Source organism: Sturnira hondurensis, unplaced genomic scaffold, assembly GCF_014824575.4.
Source record: "Sturnira hondurensis isolate 20B ecotype Veracruz unplaced genomic scaffold, ASM1482457v3 Scaffold0022017, whole genome shotgun sequence".
Lineage (NCBI taxonomy): Eukaryota > Metazoa > Chordata > Mammalia > Chiroptera > Phyllostomidae > Sturnira > Sturnira hondurensis.
This window is the reverse complement of record NW_028094648.1, coordinates 1,071,194-1,092,707: the sequence shown is the minus strand read 5'-3', so window position 1 is coordinate 1,092,707 and position 21,514 is coordinate 1,071,194. Positions and strand designations below refer to the sequence as shown.

Below are 21,514 nucleotides of genomic sequence, written 5' to 3'. Positions count from 1 at the left end.
TCTAAGCCCAGTTACAGTTATCACTGTTCCCATCAGACATTAGCATAGCCATTCCTCTGAACTTGGTGAGGATTGTCTCAGAATCTATAGTTATCCTCTTGGCTGAGATTGATGACTACTTCTTTAAAAGAAAACACACCAGTTTTATTTTAGCCATAACGAGACAGTCTTTCAACTTTTCTTCTGCGTAAGAGCAAATGAATCATTTCATTTTGAAGTGTTGGAGACAATAATAATTTTTTACTTTCCCTAATGTCAGAAATCTTTTTTTCTATGCATGTCTAATTATTTTAACTTCAGGGTTCTTAATAGCAGCACTGAGATTTCACGAGTGTATGGCAGAATATTCATTTTATGGGTCTCTTTCATATTCTTAGCTGTAGGTGAAGTACATGTAACACTGCTGAGGTAAATAATCTTTTATGTATAAGTGGAATATAATTGACTTTTGTTTATTGGCCTTATTGCATGGGAACATGGAGGAGCTGAAAACCCTGAGAGGTTTCCTGCTTCTGCTTCAAATTGCCATCAGACCACATGAGGGGCAGCTTAGTGGGAATGTGGCGTGAAGCTGCAATTTCACCCCACTCTGGAGATACTTTGGAGTTAGTTGGAGATTTAAAAAAAAAACAACTGATAGAAAAACCCAAAACTACAAAATCCAAGTCTTTTCTACTATCCCTGGAAGAGATAGAAGCATATGGAAATGGAACTTTGTTATCTTCGTGAATTGAGGTATTTGGACTCTCTATGAAAGAGAAATGAAAAAGATAGCCTACTGAGAAATTATATTTGACCTCTGTTAGCTATTTAGAATGATATTATTTTACTAATCTGTATTTTAGAGGTAAGTTATTTATCTTAACGATCATAGAACATTTTGATTAAATTTTTTTTTCCTGGATCTCAGCATGGATTCCAGTGCCCAGGCCACAGTGCGCGCTTCCCAAACGCATGTGGCCTGAACGAGATTAGCCTTCGCAAAGATGTCCACAGAAGATGGTCTAGGAAATTTTTGCCTTTGATTCTGGCAACACATTTTCCCATAAAGTGTTTCTTATCTCTCAGAATTATATTACAGTCATAGTGGAAAAGAATGATCCATTTTTAATTCTTTCCTGGACTGAGCTGTGCTTTGGAATTTTATAACTAATGAAATACAGTGTTTCTCTTCTGAAGTTCAAAAGTAGATTTTAATTTTTTATTCATGGATCTATCTTTGTAAAACCACTCTTTTGTCAAAACCAAAGGTTAATAAGCCCTAATCGTTAAACACAGTGAGTAGGAGTTGTGATGTGCTGGTATTCTAAAGCTTTGAATATTTGAAATGGTCATCATTTGATGTTCTGTGACATCTGGACTCCTTAGCACTCTAAAATTGTATGTTAAAAAACTCAGTTTTTTTTTAAACATGTTATTTCAAATCGATATTCAACATAAAGTAAAAATAGTAAAAAGAGTTCCCATATATCCCTTTATCAGGTTTGCCTATTTGATTTATATAACTGCTGTGTCTCCCCAAAACTCATATGTTCAAATCAGAAGGCCCTTTGTGGTGGTGTTAGAAGGTGAGGCCTTTGGGAGGCATTTAGATCTTGAGAGTGGAGCCCTCATGTGATTGGTATTTGTGCTATTTTGAGTTGAGACTCCACAGGGCTCTTCCCCTCTGCTTTGCAAGGGCACAGAAAAGACAGGCAGGCCATGAACCAGAAAGTGCCATCGTACATCGAATCTGTGTCACCATGATCTTGGACCTGCAGCCTCCACAGCTGCGGGAAACACATTTCTATTATTTATAAGCTACCCATATCCGGCCTTTCGACATAGCATCCCGAACCAACTAATAATGACTATAATTCGGCAGTCAAAATCTGAAAACTAATATGGATTCAACACCATTAACTAATACTGAATTGCAAATTTTGTTCAAACTTGGACTGTTTTCCACTAATGTCTAGAGAGTTTTAAAAATGTGGAGTGACTTACAGTTGGGGCAATGTGAGAATGACAATTTGGGGACATTATTTACTTTGTTAAAATAGTAATGACTAAACTGCAACAAGCCTTCTTTTAGTACATGATGCTATGAGAATGGTATTCTTTTAGTCTTATCCCGAACTACATATTTGGGCGCTAGCATATGAGAAAAGGAATGCCATTACTATTTTAGGAAGTGTTTAAATATTGTCAATATTAACATTTTGCTTGTATTCCCATGAAATGATCTTTGTAATAGCATGATAAATCCAGTATTTCCAAGTGGTTGTGTATATAGAATCAAGTTTAATATTCTAGTTTGTTTTTCAGATCTGTAAGACTATAAAAGCTATATACTTCATTAATTTTGTTAATCATAATAACCAGTGTTACAGTAGAAAACAAAAAGTGGTAAAACATAAATTTTCAGAAATAAACAGGACTGAAAGGAACTGTATGCACAGTAAACCCTGACTGATGAAAAATTGGATCATTTTTAAAAGGTCTTCCTTAGTCCTTAACATGTTCAACAACCTGTTATGTGGGGAACTTTGTCTCTATGGCTGATCGTATGCTGCAGCATAAATTGAATCCTTCTTATTTTGTCAACAGCAGTTAATAGATGGTGAGTTTGTTGAGGGAAGGTTCGTTCCCCATTCATCTCCACATGCCGTAGCTGAGTGGCATCTGGCACGGGGAGGAGCACAGTGCATGTTTACTGGAGGAGATGGTGGTGTGGAAGCCTGCTCTCTCATCTTCTAGCCTGGAGGCCCAGGCCCTGACTGTTTTAAAGTGATTTCTAGTCCGTTCTCACTGCCACCCAGTGATATTGTACTACCAGCTGCTGGCCCAGTATGCTAAGCATTTCCTGTGCTTGGGTCTTTGCTTAGGCACTTATCAGAGCCTAGTTTATTCATTTATGAATAATGAGCAATTATAAAATGGCCTATGCCAAGTGAGTTGAATAGATGGGAAATTTTTGTTGTACAGCTTTCCAATAGTTATTAATAAGACAATGAAACGAATTATTTTGGTAGCCCTATCTAGATAATATAAGCTTCATAATGTTATTTTGAGAAACCTTGAATTTTTTGGCTAGCAAGGATTTTTTAGATTTGAATTTTAAATAAAATATTGCTTGATCTTCAGATTAACACTGGAAATATTGCTTTTTCCAGTTATTTTTTTTAAACTATATATGTGGCGATTTGAATTTTGTAAATGGGTATACTAAAGCCAGGCAAACCTCAAATGACTTTATCAATAGAATTCTACAGTGTACTTTTAAAACTTATTTTTATGTCAGATCTTTAAGTGTTTGTAACCATGAGGGTTACTAATGTCTGGAAGTTAGTATGCCCTGAGTGTATGTTTTGGCTGTAGCAAATATGACACGTATGACATTGCCATGTACCTGAGTCCTTTGAGAATTGGGGACACTAAATAGGGCTTCCATCAATAGTGTTACACTAATTAGGTATATTACACTAATGAGGCAATATATGTAAAGCACATGGCGCAGTATTTCATCTTCAAAAAAGACTTAGTCATTTTTATAATTTTTAAAGGAAGACCTCAATTTTGGAAATTTAAATAGCCATGGCCATATAATAATATTTTGAAATAGTAGTGAGGATAAATTAGCAGAGTTATCATTGCTGGGTAATTAGAAGTTACAGTATTAAAACTCCTATGACAATCTGACCCCAGTTCTCCGGACATCTCCCATCTCAAACAATTTGGTTCTTGAACAGCCATCCAGAACAAATTAAGCTCAAGAACCAAGGGTCTACTGTATTTGATTTTGGTATGTGTTTAGTTTCCTTTTAAATGAAGAAGAGATTGGTTAATTTACTTTTGAATGACTTTAGAGATTGTCAAAGCACGGTCCAGCCAGGGCGGCTCACCAGGCAGTCACACCAGCCTTAGGGAGGAGTAGGGGAGGGAGAGGGATGGCAGTAAATTAGGAGTGATAATGACAAGAAGAAAACACAAAGGCATAAAATAACAGCGACTTTAATAAAAATTCTCCTTTGTACCATAGTACAAGAAATGCTACCATAGAGGCATTTTTATTTTATTAGTCTCCTACAGAATAAGAATATCACTAAATCCAGCAAAGTAAAAATTCAGGAGAGATAATGTATGCACATATGCATAAAGAAATTTAACCAAATTGAGCTTTCCTTTTTTCATGCAGTAATAAACCCTGAGGTGAGTTGGCCAAGCCTAGTGTAGCGGGTTCACGAAAGTAGTAAAATTTTGGAGCTCCATTTGCTTTCTGGTCCCTGATCCTCGTGTCACCCTTCTATCCTATGGGTCCTCCTGGTTACAATGTGGATGCCTCACTCTCAGCCCCTCATATTCCAGACCTTCTTATTAGCCACGTGAAGGGGGGAAAAAGTCATTTTCCCCCCTTTTCCTAGGGCTACCCCTAATTACCAAGGTATCTGGGGAAGCAAGTAATTTTTAAATAAGCACATTTCTACCTTAAACATGGTTAAGAGTGTTACTTAGGTAAAGGGGATGAGTAATGAGTAACCAGTACTATCTACAGAAACATAATTGTTGACAAATAATACCTCCTCAGCATCTGGTTGTTGTGTTATTATTGTTACTGTATTGCAGTTGAGTTCTTTTACATCATTAAGGATAGTCCCTGTCTGATTACAATGAAACACTACTTAGTAGAACTCTAAAGTATTATAAATATTTTAAATGTTGTAGTCTTTATTATTTTTGAGTTGTAATGTGGATTTCATAGCTTGTTATTAAAAATTTTAATGAGAGAGATTTTTCCAGTTTCTTTAAACCTTCTTTCTCAGTGTGTTTCTCTTATTTGCATGTTATATTTACAAAAAAAGTGCTATTATCATTTTCCCAGCCACCTGTGATACGTGTTTTATAGTCGTATAGCTTTACTTATCTATTCAGTCAAACAGTTATGTGTACTAGTTAGAAGTTTATAACCTGATATGTCTAATAATATCTCGAGGCTTATCAAACTTGAAAATCAGTTTCAAAGATTTTAGTCTTAGTTAAAAGACCACATCCTTTTGGGGGGAAATTGCTTTTAAGAACTAGGCAGGGTGGCCTGGGCCCAGGAAAGCCAGGCTTTTGTCTTATGCAGGCACCTGGTCCCCACAGGTGTTTACTGTGCAAAGAAGGAAACAGAAGTGTGTGGAGTGGCCTGACACAATGAGGATGTCTGTGATGAGATGGTCACAGCAGTCCCCAGGGCTGGACCTAGGGAGGCCAAATATGTGGCAATAAAACTTAAATCCATGTGAGTCCAGTGGGTGGACTTAAGCTCTTGTTATGTTCTCATTCTTCACTGGCAATTGGGTGGGGCAGAAACTGAAGTTGGAAGATAATCTTATGATTCCAGGTGAGAGAGTTTGAGGAAGGAAGAGGGCAACAGCTTACTAATGGCAACAGCTTTACTAATGGAGAAGTAATGTATGGAGGTTGTTGAGAGTAGAAAACAAACAAACAAACCAACAAAAACAATATCAGTATTGCATCTTTATCCATTTCTTTCTTTGGAAATACTTTACTTTCCTTCCATTCCTCATCTTTGCCTGTTCACCTGGCTATTTCAGGCTTATCCTGAAATAGGTCTCAGGTTAGACCTGCCTCTCCAAATCTGAATAACATTGTTTTTCTATGTGTTTCCTTAGCAACTGCACTCTCCTAGCTGCAGCACTTATCAGGGCTTTTGTAACCACTAGCAACTTGTTTTATTTCCCAGAAATAGTGTCTGTGTTCTTCTTTTGATCCTCTGGGTCCAGCCCATGGCCTGGCACATGAAACTTATAATTTAATCGAAGGTATCCATAGTCTTATGTAATCTACATGATAATTTATAGTATCTGGGTGGGAGTCAATATTTATATATAATAATGAGGAGGTCAACTGTGCCATACTATTACAAAGCCAGAATGAGACCAGTAACTTAGAATAAGGGCGTGAAGGGAACACTGTTTGAGACAAGCATCACTAGACAGATAGATGGGGAAATTATAGAGATATGACCTTGTGCAGTGACTTAAACCCCCAAAGCCCAGTTTCCTAATGTGAAAAGAGTGGAGAGAATGGTGATATCTCCTACCTGGGATTGGTGTCAAGGTTAAGTGTGATGATGTATATGAAACACCCAGAACTAATGCTTTTTGTAGACTAAGTGATCAAGTATTTTTATTCATATTACATTACTCTATATTATTCTTATCTGGATTTAAAGAGATAGAATATTGATTCTGGAGCCTTTTTGCTTAGGTTTGACTTCCAGTTCTACCAATTACTAGCAATGTCACTTTGGAAAATAAGTTTATTTATCTTTATATTTGGGTTAACAATAGCACCTGCCTCACAGGACTATTATAAGGATTCAATTGCTTAATAGGTGTAAAGTGGTTAGTACAGTGCCTGGCACTTAGAGAATGTGCTATACAACACTAAGTTACTGTTCCAGGTAAACACTCAAAACGTTATGTTAGAAATAGGCCCTCAGCTTTCCCTCGGGCACTCGCCAGAATATGGCCCAAAGAGCCATACTGTGTTGTGGAACTGTCACAAGCACTGTGGCTTATTCACGGCTGTGACCAGTCAAGATGACTTCGCCTCCAAGTCAGCTTGGATGTGGATAGAGATGATGCCTCTGGAATTCTGTAATTCTGCTTCATGGCAGAATTATGTGCTTGAGGATTTATTATAGACCTTTAAAACATCTGTTTTAAAACTCATTTAGTTAAATTAATACTTATTTATTTAAAACTGATTCTGTAATTAGTACTAAAGTTCATTATGATAAAAACCATTCTCTAATTTGTTTGAATACATGGATAGCAGTGTAAATATCCCCTAATAATAATTATAAAGTCATATTTAATATATTAAACTTAGGTTTTATTAAAGTGCTTCCATGCACATATTTTACTCAGAACTGTGCCAACTATTTGGGCAATTGCGAGTGGTTGAAGTCATGTGGATTAAGTTCTTTCAGTTCTTTTTCAAATTAATCTCCTCATCTTCTCTATTGTAGTTTCCTCTGCTTCATACTTCTCTCTTTTTAAGGCCGTGTTCTCCCCTACTCTTTTTACCATATACTACTTTTATATTTTTTTCCTTCTCCTCTTTAACTGCAACGTGTGTTTCCTGTTCTTCCCAGGCTATGTTGCTAAAATTTTTGAGCTGGACAAAATATGACATTTACCAACCAAATACTTTGTTTTACAGATCAAGCAGTTGAAGTTGTTGAAAGATTAAAATTAGTTGTTAGAATACTCCCAAGGGAACAAATGGCAATAATGAAGTTAATGTGAAAGGCATTGCGTCTCCTGGCTCAGCTGAGAAGCCCCTGTGGCAGGCAGAAGGCTGTTTGGATTGGAGCCCATGGACCCCGGAGAAGGAGGTTGAGGAGAGTTCTGGGGGTGGTCCACACAATAGAGGAGAAGTTATATTGAGGATGGTCGCCATGGTGCTGCCCATGGGAATGTCCCAGTGATGCCAGGGTCACATTCATCAGAGATTCCTACAATGCTTATTCACCAGTGACTATGAAACAGGTGACTTTAAATTGTGTGTTTAACATTTAACAAATACTTACTCAAATACCTATTCAGAACCAGGCATTGGTTTGGTTACATGGGATCGTAAATGAACAACAGAACCTGTCCTAGTGGAATGTTCTAGAAAGGAAATGTATAGCGTGCTAGAGAAAACAGTAGCAGAGCAGGACAGGAAATGGGAGTGACAGTTGAGGGGATGGAAGCCAGATTGTCTTATTTAATAGGAGGTCAGGGTAGGCTTCACTGAGAAGGTCACACTTAAAGAGGATATAAGGAAGTTTAATTCAACCTTCTATACAACTTTTAATTGCACAGAAATTAGAAAATGAATGTGGAAATGGAAATTTATTACTCATTATTTCTGTCTTTTGGGCAGGACACAATTAACAGTTACAGATATAAACCGTGCTCTATAGACAAATAGAGTTTCAAGTGTATTTGCTAGGGAAAACTTTGATTTACTAGAAAGGTAGCTTTTACTGATAGAATGAGGATGATAGATATGTGACCTGCTTAGATTAAGAATTTCAGCATCCTCTTCACCAACACAATGATAACAGTCATTTAGGAAGAAAAAAATTTCTATTTTGAAAAATTAAATTTTCATCAGTTTTATAGTACATTAATTATGTCTTAACATGTGTTTGGTATGATAGTTACTGAATATATTTTAAATTATATGTACATCAATTTTGGCATCCAGTTGCACATGGAAGTGTTATCTGAGTGAATGTTGGGGTTCAGCACTACATGTAAATTGTTTCTAGACACCGGAAGATGTAAGGTGTCAGAACTGTGTGTTAATAACTCTGAGTCACATTAGCTGCATATTCTGTATTCCCAACTTAAGTAACATTACTACCATGTAGTTAGTGTAGAGGTTTATTATTATGGTGAGCTAAAAGTGCCCGTTAATCCAGAAGCCTTGGCAGTAAAGGGTGCGATCTGTTAAAAATGGTGACTATTGATAGAAAAGCTCTGAATTTATGATGGAGAATAATATTATAATATTACACTGTTCAGAATTCTTGTTATGGTGGCTGTTGTAGTTTGGGAGTTGTATGGCCCATCTGAACTGGCCAAGTGAGAACTATCTGTTGATGCTTAACTGGGAAGAGAATTATGCAACTTTAGTAATCATACTCTAGTTTTAAAATATATTGTGGGTCTTACCAGTCAACAGAGAAGTTGAAATTGGTTTCCTGAGACCGCATTAGATGTTGGGTCAATGTGACACTGACCTGAATATTGTGCCGTGTGGAGTGGCAGAAAGAGTAGGTACTTTCGAATGAATTTTATGTGTGTATATTGGTGTGAATTTCTTAGGAGTGATCAGGAAGAATTCTGAGAATTAAAGCTGGAGAGGTAGGTATGAGCCTGATGCTTGACCTTGGCACTCTGATGGAGTTTGTGCTTTCTTGCAGTTAGCAGGTGAAGGGTATGAGTGGAGAGCTTTCGTCCTAGATGAGAGGCCCCTTGTCACTTTGCAAGATGTTAAGTACCGAGTCAAGCAGTATGCATGGGAATGGTGAGAAGTGTACTGGTGCATAAAATTCTGAGGAAGTAAAATATTCAGTGGTTGATGATTAAATTACATGTCAACAGTAAAGGAAAAGTCAAGATTGATTTACATATTGCTTAATTGAGGGATAGAGAAGATTGTGCCTTTTTATGGTCTTACAAAACTATGAAATAGTTGGTGAGAAAGATACAGTGTTCAGTAAGGGCTTTCTTTCCTTTAAATGTGGCAATGGGCTGGATTCAGAGTTCTGTAGCTAAGGGAAGGATTCAGGCTAGAGAAATAGACTTTGGCATTTTCGAGTGGGGGTTGAGGCCAAGGTTATGGATTAAATTACTAGGAGACATAAAATGTGTGTGTAGAATATGGCCAAGGATAAATCCATGGGGAACTCTGACATGGATGGATAAAAATATTAAAGGGAAACACAGAGAAATGGTCAAAGAGTAGGGAGGAGAAACACTTCAATTTAATAATGGAAGCAAAGAAAGAAAGTTTCAGAAGTTCTCTTTGAAATGTAATTAGTGACCTTTTCCAGAGCAGTTTAAGTGAAAAGCGGTGTTGACCGAAAGATGATTGCAGTGGTTTGGAGATTGAATGAGGGTAAGAACAGACAGCAAGTATAAATTATTTCCCCATTTGGGGGGCAGGAAAAGAGAAAATTTGGCTCTGTACAAAGGAGAATTATAGACAGCTGTGTGTGTTGATTTTTATTTGTTTACTGCCTTGCCCAACATGTACTTTCGAGATGTGAGAGGCTGGAGTGTGATTCAGTTGTAAAAGTCAGAAGTACAAATGCAAGAGGTAGAAGGACTAACAACAGAAGCTCCCTGAGGAGATGCAAGGAGAGCCCTGCCTTGCTCTTCTGCATGTGGAGAGATCGGTAACTATCTTATGACTGTAAGGAATTAATGACAGAATATGTTCTTGTGTATCTAGTCAAATGCCTAGTGGTAATAGGCACTCAATAAATGTTAGGTTCATTCAACCTCCAGTTCCTCGCTCCAAAAATGTGCCTTGCTGGTCAGAGTTTGCACTTAGTATGGAAAGCTTTCAACTGCATTATGCTTTTACTTACCCTGCATTTGTGATAGCTTGAAAAGGGTTGAACCATTTGATCTGTAGTTCTTCATTTGCAGTCCAAACCTTTGATTTGGCTAATTTTTTTAAAGCTAAATCTTTCCTGGTTAGGTCACTGATTGTATAAAGCTTTACTAATACAATGCTTATGGTTCAGAATGATAGTACCATATGTTAGAGCTTGTGAAGTGACACGTTGCTTAAAGAAGTCACAAGGAAGGGAAATAAAAATTCTTTAAAGAGAGAGATGAGCACAGAATGAAAAAAGTATAGGTGTGTAAAGCTATCTCAGAGTGACTGAACTGCTTCCCAGCCTGAAGCTTTTTAGGACTTGAGTTGAATTATTATTAGGTCTAATGAAATACTGCATCACTCAGAAGAACTGGCTAACTGTTGAAACATAGAAAATAAATTCTGCTCCCCTTGGTAAGACCATTGTCTTTGTTAATAAATCATTTGACTATCAAATATCGACTACCAAATACTTTAAATACCTTAGTCAATTAGTTTCTCTTGTTCTGATTCCTTATTTATTTGACTCTCCCTTAATTCTACCTTTGGATAGAGAGTAGACTGATGATTGAGACCTCTAGTAGTGTGGTTCCTGTGAGGGTTCTATCTCTTTGTAAATTAATAAGTTGGCATTCTATTTATTTATATTCATCTCTGTGGGTTTAGAAAAAGTGAGTCTGCTCTTTAGATAGCTTTTTTCCTACATACGCAGCCTTCATCAGTATTTTTAAGCATGTGAGAATTCTTTTCTCTGGAATGTGGTCAATGCAGAGATACCTTGAGGCATCTTTGGTGAACACATCAACCATTTTTCTACTGTATGCATCATGGAAATAAGAATTTCTACCATTGAAAGCTCTTTTTCTAAAGATTTTTAAATTTTATTTTTAGAGACAGAGGAAGGGAGGGAGAAAGAATGGGAGAGAAACATCGGTGTGTGGTTGCCTCATGTGTGCTCCCAACTGGGGACTTGGCCTGCAACCCATGCATGTGCCCTGACTGGGAATCAAACCTGTGACACTTTGGTTTACAGGCCAGTGCTTAATCCACTGAGTCACAGGGCCTGAAAGCTCTTCTTGTTTATTCTTCGGTATTATATGAAAACATATTTACTACATATGAATGTTATTCTAATGAAGCTTTTTAGGAGTTGCATATATATGAAATAAGTTTTATGAGCATGCATCAATATGCTATAAAAACAGCAAACCATTTTTAGTGATTTTTAGCCTTTGTAACTAGAGGCCACTGTAAGAAATAGGAGTTCATGTTTTCTGTCTTAAGTGTAAGAAAACATGGTGAATTCTAGTAATAATTCCTGTGAATTACGATGGTCACATGAAGTTGTTTTGGAAAAAGTACTATTTATTTCATAGCTCAATACAGTGAATTAGAGCTAAGTTTCCTCAGTGTGGTATATATCAAAACTCTTGCCTACTTGATGAAATCATTATTGTAAATCTGTCCAAGGCTGCATTCTTCCACTCTTTTTAGATAAACAAGGCTATGAATTTGGCTTTCTATTTCAGATATCACTACATGAGTATCTTTTGCTCTATATGTGAATTTACACATAATTTTTACTCATTTATTTCTCGAGATGATAAGAAACTTTATTTACTTATTTTTAGTTGTAGCCTATCTGAATTTGTAGTTTTGTATTTTACTTTATTATTTTTGATGGATAGTAAAATAGCTTAATGTTATTTTCCCTAAAGCATTTCTTTTAATTCATGAACAATAAGATTTCTGAAAATGTTAGGGATATTTATATTTTTCAAATGTATAATCATTTGGGCTGCCAGAAGTTTTAGGTATATTAAATTTTTCAAATTTAAGACATCAAAAGCATTACATAAAATGTTATGTGTATGTTGCCAGCTGTTATCTATATATATGTCATGATTTTTAGTTTTGTAGGATGAGTTTTTGTTGGCCATTTAAATATCCTTTTGGCTAATAGAGCTAAGTTAGCTGCACATTGTTTCACACACAGAGAAAAGGTTCTGGTTAGTCTCTGCTCTCTGACACAGGGTGGTGTAAGAAATGAGATGGAAGAGGTCACTGCTAACATAATTCAAGAGTTTTTTTGTCTGTGACAACTGTGTGAGTGAAACTGAGAAGCCTCCTATTGTTTTTACTTTGACCTGAGGTATAACTCTAGTCTGAAATTGATAAGGATTTTTTTAAGTAGGCCTATTGGTTAGCTTTAAAAAAGAAAAACAAACAGCTGTAAAATAACTTACGCAGTTGAACTTTTCTGCAATTATTACTCTGCTGGAAATATCTCACCAAGTCGCACTTGTTTTTTTTAAAACTCTGCAACATCTATTTTTAAAATCTGGTCCAGTAATCACATCTGTAGTGCATTCAATGTAAAACAAGGTCTCTTTACGAGCCAGATGATATGCTGTTGCATCTAAAAATATTATGCAGTCAATGAGTGGGCAGGGTAAAGTAGGAAAACACGGTGTGGGAGTAGCTTGTAACACTGACTGGGCTGCTGAGGCGTGTGTGTGGATCCGCTCTTTTGCTCTCCTGAGTTTGCTCTGAAGGCCAACAACTTTTTCCTTTTAAGTGATTGATTTTGAATTTTTCAAACTGATTAATGTTGTCATTTGAATGGTAATGCTGACTTTGCAGAAGATGTGATCTTTTAATTAGCAGATGCTGAGATTAGCATTAGGGCTGAACAGTAATTAGCATTTGTTCTTATAGTGGGAGAGCACAAACTAAGTGCTGCAGCAGATAGAGCTAAGGCATCGTCTTTGCATTGGCTCTTTAGATCTGCTTTATAAGAGAGGGTAAAAATTATCGAAATACTTCATCCCTGTGGCACTAAAAGCATTTTAACGAATTAAAAATTCACATAACAGAAAAATGTTCTCAGTCCCTTTATGCTATCTCTATATATGTAGGCATTCTTACTCATGTATGTGTATACATACATGTGTAGTTATCTGAAAAAAATCCAAAGTTTGGGTTTCCAGATTGTATTTATTTCAGTAACACTAACGCTCTTCCCGAAGTTATTATGAGAACCAGTGTTAAATCAATGAGGCCCAGCAAGAGACGGGAGAACGAAGGAGTTAAGAATTGGGGTGTGGGTCCAAGCCTAAATTCAGATCTCTACTGTGCCACTTCCTAGACCTTATTATTTAATGGTTTAGTTCTCAGTGTTCTGCTCTGTACCATTAAAATTATAATAGAATTATTGTGAAGATTAAAACGGATATTTTCCAGAAAGCACACAGAGTACATTAAGTAACTGGTAACTATTACTGTTATTTAAAAATCTGCTATGTATATTAAGTAGTATCCATTTATGACCTACATTTTTAAAAAATGTAGAAAAAGGATTTATTTTAGCTTGGATAAGCCTAGCAAGGGCTATTCTTATTAAATGCCTATAGGATAACTTAATTCCCTTAATGTGAATATATCCACAAGATTGCCTTGTCTTCCCATCTCTAAGTAGGACCTTCTCTTCCATAAGTTCTATGTAAAGAAATATGCAGTTTTTTTCAAATAAAGTAAAGCTTACTTGACCATATGTAAAACATGTAAAGATCTTTATCTTAAACTTTTTTTAGCTCTTTCAGTGCTAAAACAAAATTTAGTTTTTTAGGTGACACTTCTTTTTTTTTTTAAAGATTTTTATTTACTTCTTTATCTTGAGAGGGGAAGGAGAGAGGGAAAGAAACATCAATGTATGGTTTAGGTGACACTTCTATGTTTTCTAACTTCATATTAGCGGATATTAGGGCAGTTTGGTGGATACATAGAGCTATGTATAAGATATATTGGTAGGGATACACTTAAGAGCTACCAGCAGGTTACTTATAAATGCTCATTTCTTAATACTTGCCAAAAGAAGTAATTTTCTGTTCATGAATTTACTTAACCTGTTTAATTTCAGTTTTATGAGACAAATTCAATTTATCTTGTTAATTACAATGCTTTACATAGTACACCTTGATAAATATTTGTATAGTGAATTAATGGAAGTTTTGTTGAAACTAATGATAATTGTTTTTGGATATTCTATCTATGTATAACATAATACTTATTGAGAATTTGCTATTATCCATTATTTCATTTAAATCATACTAATTATGTTCTGTAATTCTTGTTTTTAGGTAAAAACATATCTTTATGCACATGCTGATATAAAACATATGGTGAGATTAATAGTGAGTATAAATATTTGAAAAGTTCTGGGAATAATTGATAAATCACCTGATAGAGTACATATATCTTATACATATGGCTTTAAAGGATAGAAATAGTTTAGAGATGAGATGAATAATAAGAATGACATTATGAGAATGAATTATGACATTTATGGTGGCTTATATCAATGTTTATTGTAAATGTTTTGGAAGAGAATATGTAGGCCAAGATAGATTCCAGAACACCTTGAATGACGGGCATAGGCTTTTTCACTTTGTCAGGAAATTGGATGCCATGCAGATTCTTGGATTAGGCATCAGTATATTGAAACTACTTTCATCAATACCTGTGTTAGCCAAATTGATCTATAAGTGGCTTGAAAATGCTTCTGAAGGAGGTTACGTTTCTTCTTTTTTAGATGAATATTATGATGAACTTCTTAAAAATGTGCTTTCTATATGTAATTTTTAGAAAATGTGTAAGTTATTTATAAACAGAATATGTAGTTTGAACTGGGAGTAACCTCTCTTACATCCTTGTCTATTTTTCACTGAAATTTTAGTAAATTATTTTTTATAACAAAATATGTCAATTTAAAAATTATTAAATTTGTGAGGGTATGTGGCATATTTGGACTCTCAGGATATATCTGAACAGGTAATGTCTTGCTCACCTCTCTTACTTGATGTGGACTCTGGCCCATGGGGTCTGTGTGTTGTGGCTGTGACAAACAAATTCACACGGACTACAGAAATCCTGTGGAGGAAAAGGGACAGAACGGCCACTCTCTAAGTGAGAGAGAGGGCTTGGACCCCGGCCTCGACAGGCTTTAATTGCTTTTCTGGGCACATCGCACGCATCAGGATGGTCCTCATTTACTATGCACAGGTTCGATGTAGGTGCTTACCTTTTACAGATAAGAAAGGAAAGAATGCTGCTAATTACTTAAAAGAGAAGGATGTTGCAGATCAAGGGGAAAAGTGGTTGAACTGGTTATACTCCATACTTGGGAGGTTTAGCGCAGACGTTAGGAAGTTACTTTAAAGATATGCAGTAAACATTTCCTGCCTCAATTCAGGGTGAGGGAGTTTTAGCAATGGCAAACCTCATAGCAGCCTAGGTATAATGCGGGCCTGATTCCCAACGGGAGATGGATTTGGCTCCTGTGTGCAGACCTTGTTCCCCATAGGTTTTCTCAATCAGGGGCTGGGCTACATTCTCCATACCACACAGACAGGTTCCCTATACCTTTCCTGAGAAACAGTTATGGTTTTATTTGCTTGATTATGTGTTTAATATCTGATTCCCTGCACCAATTGTAACCTTACTGAGGATGGGGATTGTGTCTGTTATGTTGCACAGCTGTACTTCCAGTCCCTGCAGAGGACCAGGGATGTAGTTGGTGTTCAGTAAATATCTGTTAAATGAGGTGAATGAATGTCTTCCAGACCAGTGGAGTTGTGCTTCACTGTTCTTTAAACAGACAGGATTGTTAATTGCCACAAGGAGGCCTGTGAATATGTATTAAAGTGCTTCTGCAATTTCCTTGAATCTCATAATTTGATTTATTTTTGAAGCAATGGGTATGTGCCTTACTTTAAATATTAAGTCTCACCTATATGTAAGTTTAAAATGAGGATTAATGTCTGAAATCCCAAGAAAAACCAGGCCTTGGGTTTATCAGTGAGGATTTTTCCAGTGAATCAGTTTCATGCATTTTTCATGACCATTAGAACTAGCAGTGCAGCAAATACATAGAAATTCCCCGTGCTCAAGTTATCATTGCCTGAAGGCTGTTGGCTAACAGTTTCCCCTGAACTATTTAAAATGTGCTCTTATTTGTTGGGTAAATAGAATATATGTGATGATTTTATTTTTGCAGATTGTCATTCTCCTTATACTTCATAAATATGTTCTTTAATTTTAATATTTTAAAATTAAGGAATATATGAATTTTAGAGTTTATTATAACAAATTATTGTTGAAAGTTCTGTGCAAAGCACTGTTTAAAATGCATATCAATAATTTATTGTTTCTAGTTTCAAGGAGTTTATATGTAATCTAGTAAGGAAATAAGTAAAGTGCTATAAGCAAACTACAAAGACCATGAGGCCATGGAAGAAAAACAATTTCAGTGGTTGTTGGAATATTCGCTGAAATGGGTGACATTAAACATGCCCATTTAAAGATGAGTAGAATTTCAGGAGGTGGGTTGGTGAGAACACCTTGATCCCATTGTGTGTTTGATGTAGGAGGTTGGATTTCACACCGAATGGGAGTTGTGCATAAGCGTTAGGTACACATCAAACGTCTGCGTTGTAATTGGTAGATCTCAATAAGGAACCAGTGTCTAGACCGGAGGCTAAATGGTCTCCCCCAAACCTTCTTCCCTGGAGTTAAACTTAATCTAGACCAAGAGAGAAAAGAAACCTTGCTCACTCTGACTCTTTATACCTTTCTCTCCCTAAATGGAGTGTCAATGTCCATGTAGACTCTTCAGGGTCTTACCCCTGATGTGATCTCTGGTGTCTCTCATGGGGAGCAGTGACTTAAGGAATGAAGAAATGGCCAAATGTGTTTTCTCTTAGGAGTAGAAGTTTAAACATGAGAAAGGGGATTAGGGTTCCCCCTAACAGTATAATCTTAATAAAAATGGGCTTCAGTTTTAACTGATATGTACTTACGAGAGTTAAATAAGGACATTTTAGTTCTCACATTGGCTTTTCTTTAAAGCTACCTTTTTGTTTTGAAGGAAAACTCCTTAATATCCATTTTGGTTCCTCTTTCTTCAAAGATCTTTAAAGGGAAGTCAGGCTTGTATTAGTGGAAATCTTTGGCAAGTAATATTAAAAGGCTGTTATGTGTGACTTGTGAATGAAGCCTAAGGTTGATATTAATATCGTCATCATAAAAGAAGTTAAAGGACATTATTTCACAGTGCGATGTAATAAAGCTAACCATACTGTTAATATTGATTTAAATCCAGTTTTACTTTACTACTGAAATAGTTTCGTGAAATACTACATGAGGTCTGTCCAAAAAGTATCAAGCCATGCATTACCAAAAGAGAGACATTTATTGCAGAAGATAACGAGATAGAAGAAACATTGTACAGAGGACAATGATGCCTCAGTCCCCTTCAAAGTAGGCACCTTGGGACCTCACACAGTTGTCCCAGTTGCCATCAGCTGCCCTGTTGTATTTACCTTAATCTCATTGATGGTCAGAAATCTTTTCTCTTTCACAGATGATTTTAGTTTTGGGAAAAGTCAGAAGTCACAGGGCACCAAATCTGGGCTGTAATGGGACTGAATCACCTGGGTGATTTGATGTTACACAAAAAAGCTCTGGACGAGCTGTGATGCATGAGGAGGCATATTGCCCTGATGAAGCTGCCAATCACCAGCTGCATGTAGCTGTGGCCTTCTGAATCATCCAAATAGTTTTTGTGGAGTAATGATCAGGCTGAACGCAGAATTTGATGTAGAATTGTTGCTCTACTTGTTCAGTCATTTTGAATGAGTTAGCCACACAGTACACATGCTCACTCAATGGCGTCTACTGCTCCCACTGACTAGTACAGTGAAGTCATCATTATTCCTGTATGGGCACTCCAGTCCACTCTCCTTGTCCTCCAGGTTACGTCAATGTTGCACAAATCATTTTTATTATATTAACAATAGCTGGACTTTTTCTAGACAGCCTCGCGCTTAGACTTACAGTTTTTTCCCCGACAGTAAAGGTAAATTTATATTGGATATGTGAAATACAATACATGGAGGGAATGCTTCGATTAGGGTCGTTTGTTGCTATTCGGATCTACCTAACGTTCCCTATCTGTCATATTTTATAGAGCAGATATTTGTGGGTTGTGGATATTAGTATGAAAACTTTGGCTATGAAAGTTTATTAGTTGACTGATTCATGCAGTAGTTAATATGATGAAAGGGGAAGGATTGTGTTTTACATATCAGAAAGCATATTTGGAAATAAACCTGTGTTTTGGGTCATCCACTCTCTGGGGCATATTTCCCTTTAAAAATGTTTTAATACCCATGTAATAGAATAGAAATAAAAGTCATTTCAGTGGTATTATAGAAGAGTTGCTGAACTAATTTTTTCCCTTCCTGAAGCCTAAAGTCTACACAAGCAATAAACATAAAACTGTTGTTTCTTTTTCACTCAGATATATGCAAGCGTTAAATATATAACAACGGTATGTTCTATTGTGTGAGCTTAAATCTATAATCCTAAGAAAATAAAACTAGCATTTAATCTTTTAGATTATTATGCAGTAACAAAATAAACATAAAGTACAGCCAAATAAAGCTTGTTTCTGGATTTCTTGCTATGGAGCGGATGTACCCTGAGTCAGTAATTGGGAATGCACAGATGGAATCAGCCCCATAAAGTCCAGTCTCAAAGTTATGGACTCTCCTAGAGATACAGTGGTATCAGGACTGTTTTGCAGTGGTTGGAGAAGCAGGTAGCCCAGCAATCTTCAGCTAAATACTTGCACTAAACCTTGTGTTGTGGCTTCACTGGATGATCCGTTCCACCTGTCTGCTTTATCTACTCTTATTGGCGCCCCTCATCTGTGATTATTATGCTCTATACTGTTTTTTTTTAATGAAAAATGTTAAGAGATATAAAGGGTTTTTTAAAGGGGGACTTTCCAGCTGCTTCCCTTCTGCAGATTCTGGTGTGAGGAACAGGGCAGCAGACTGGTGAGTGGGTTTTAGGCCGTGGTAAATGGAGAGACAACATCTCGGGCATTTTTCCTCTTCTTGCCCTGTTCCAACTGAAGCACATTCAGTTTTGCTGTCTTTACTTCTGCTTTCTGTGCCAGACTGTCAGGAACAGCCAGAGATAAGTCAGATAGTCTCCTGGATCAGTGCTATTACACATGTAAGGTTTTCAGCCCCGGCAGAACCTTGAGCACTGCTCAGCGAATTCCTTTCACTGGTCTTCCAGCTCCCTTTTCCCTTTTGTCGTCTTTGTATTTGCATGTACTGTTCTTTTCATGAAATATCTTTTAAAAAAAATTCTTCTTCAGATCCTTCAAGACTAGGTGGAATGTAACATTAATTTAGGAAGCTTTTTGGTCTGCCCTTTCCTCCTGCCCACTGTCTCCAGGTCTTGTCCCTAGCAGCTTTACTGTCTTTCTTTTGTGTGCTGTTAGCATCTCATAGGCAGTGGTGTTGGAAGTGTTTATGCCTTTCTGCCCCACATGTAATCACTGGAGGCCACGCCCAGGCCTCATTAACTTTCATCTGGCCTGGTGTGTGGTGCAGGGTTGCTACCTGTGTAAGTCTCTACTGAGTAAACCAAAGCCTGTGATGTGTTGTTGTCAGTTTCAAAATGCAGTCTGCTGGGGAAGCCAGAGTCGTCATTGTCATCATCATCATCGTCTTCACCATCATCGCCATCCTGTTAACATCGGTCACATGTATCTTCCTGTTTATGATTATTGCACTGTATTTTAAACACAATGCCATGAAGGGATAAACAGATGGGAGAGGAGGAAATCGTTCAAAAAATAATCCAGTTTTTCTAATTTTAGATAGGGCAATAAAATACCTTCAGGCAGCTACTCTCTTATTTTTTAACAAGGTTTCCCAGGTTGCAGGCTCCCCTAATTACTGTGAGCAGTCTCTGCACAGTTTGTTAGCATCTGTGTGCGACTACTTATTAATACATTAGCTTTCTCTGTGTGGTTTTTTTTTTTTTTTTTACTCTCTCACCTCTTTGCTACTCTCTATGGCCTCCTAACTATAACTCTCCTACAGAAGATGGACAACTATCTTCAGATCTCATTTTCATCAGCCACCTGCCAGCTGCTGAGGGAACAGCTGGTTTCTGATACAAAGTGAAAGGGTGGGGCCACTGGTTCAGGGCCGCCAAGCTTCTGGTTCTTTTCCCTCACCATCTTGAAAACCCAAGTTCCTTATTACAGAAAGTCTCCCAGCTGCTCTCTGTTTTGTAGCAGGTAACCAGGGAAGAGGTTTTGCAGGGTGATTAATAGTGGGACTAGTTCTGGGGAAGCTAGGTGGTGTCCAGCAGAATTTGGATCAAGCACCAGTGTTAGGAGTCAGGTGAAGGACTACTCTTAAAGAGGGTGATTTCATAAGGAAGTTCACAGACTTTTAGGACCTGGTTATTTGCATGTACCCAAAGTTGTTGGCTTTTTTCATACAGGTAAATTTAACTATGTAATTTAGGTTGAAATTTAGGAATATTAGCTTTGAAGATGACCTGATTTGATGTGAATTTTACATGTTTTTATTTGTCTTTGTCATGTTATTTGAATTTTATTTTGTAAAGAATAAATGAGGATTCACTATGTCCTGAACGATAGATTTATGAAACCAAATGAGGTTTCAATTTTTTTTGTAATGATTCAGAATTAGGATGGATGCTCTTTACTAGGATTACCCATTCTGTGGCTTCAGATTTTACCATGTGATTACAGGAAAGATACTCAAGTTACAGTATGTAAGACAACAAATTGAATATTGCTACTAATTATTATCTTTTAAGCAAACGTACAATAATGTAGCAATTTGAGATGGAGATTTTTTTTAAAGAGAAAGAAATACTTATGGCCATGAGCATATTGGCTTTCAAAACATGATGAAAAGCAATCACTTTGTCTCAACTATATTCATTTAGCCATTACTTTACCATGTATTTGTTATATAGCTCAGACACTGAGCTATATATCTTGGGGACAGAGAGTTTAGCACAACACAAAGACTCTTCTTTATAAAGTCCATTGCAATTCAAGGATGCTTTTAGAAATAGAAATCTTGCCTTTGTACTTTCTTCTGTAAACAGACTAAGATGAATATGGCAATTTGTGTGTTCCTGAATTCTACAAAATGTTTAGCTCTTTTCTAAAAGTTCACAGGACAATCACTTTTGGATGGTCCAAATCATAAAAGTTAGGTGGGCTTCGGACTACCTTATAGTTTGCGTGGAAGTTAAAAAACATTTCACAGGCTTCTTTTCTAACCATATCCCTCACCTATGTAATTCACATTTGTTCATTTCCCTGCCCCAGAATTGTGTTTAAGCACTGACACTTTTCTGACAAATTTCAGTCAGTTACAGGGGTTTCTAGTTGATCCACAAAAGAATAACTCTGCTGTCGTTTACATTCTGAAGTTGTATATTTTAAATG

General features: G+C 36.7%; 1 protein-coding gene across 10 annotated transcripts in view; it reads left to right on the top strand.

The window, feature by feature from the left end:
• ADGRL3 (adhesion G protein-coupled receptor L3) overlaps positions 1-21,514 on the top strand; it is a 761,742-nt gene that overhangs the window by 22,760 nt on the left and 717,468 nt on the right. The window lies entirely within an intron of this gene.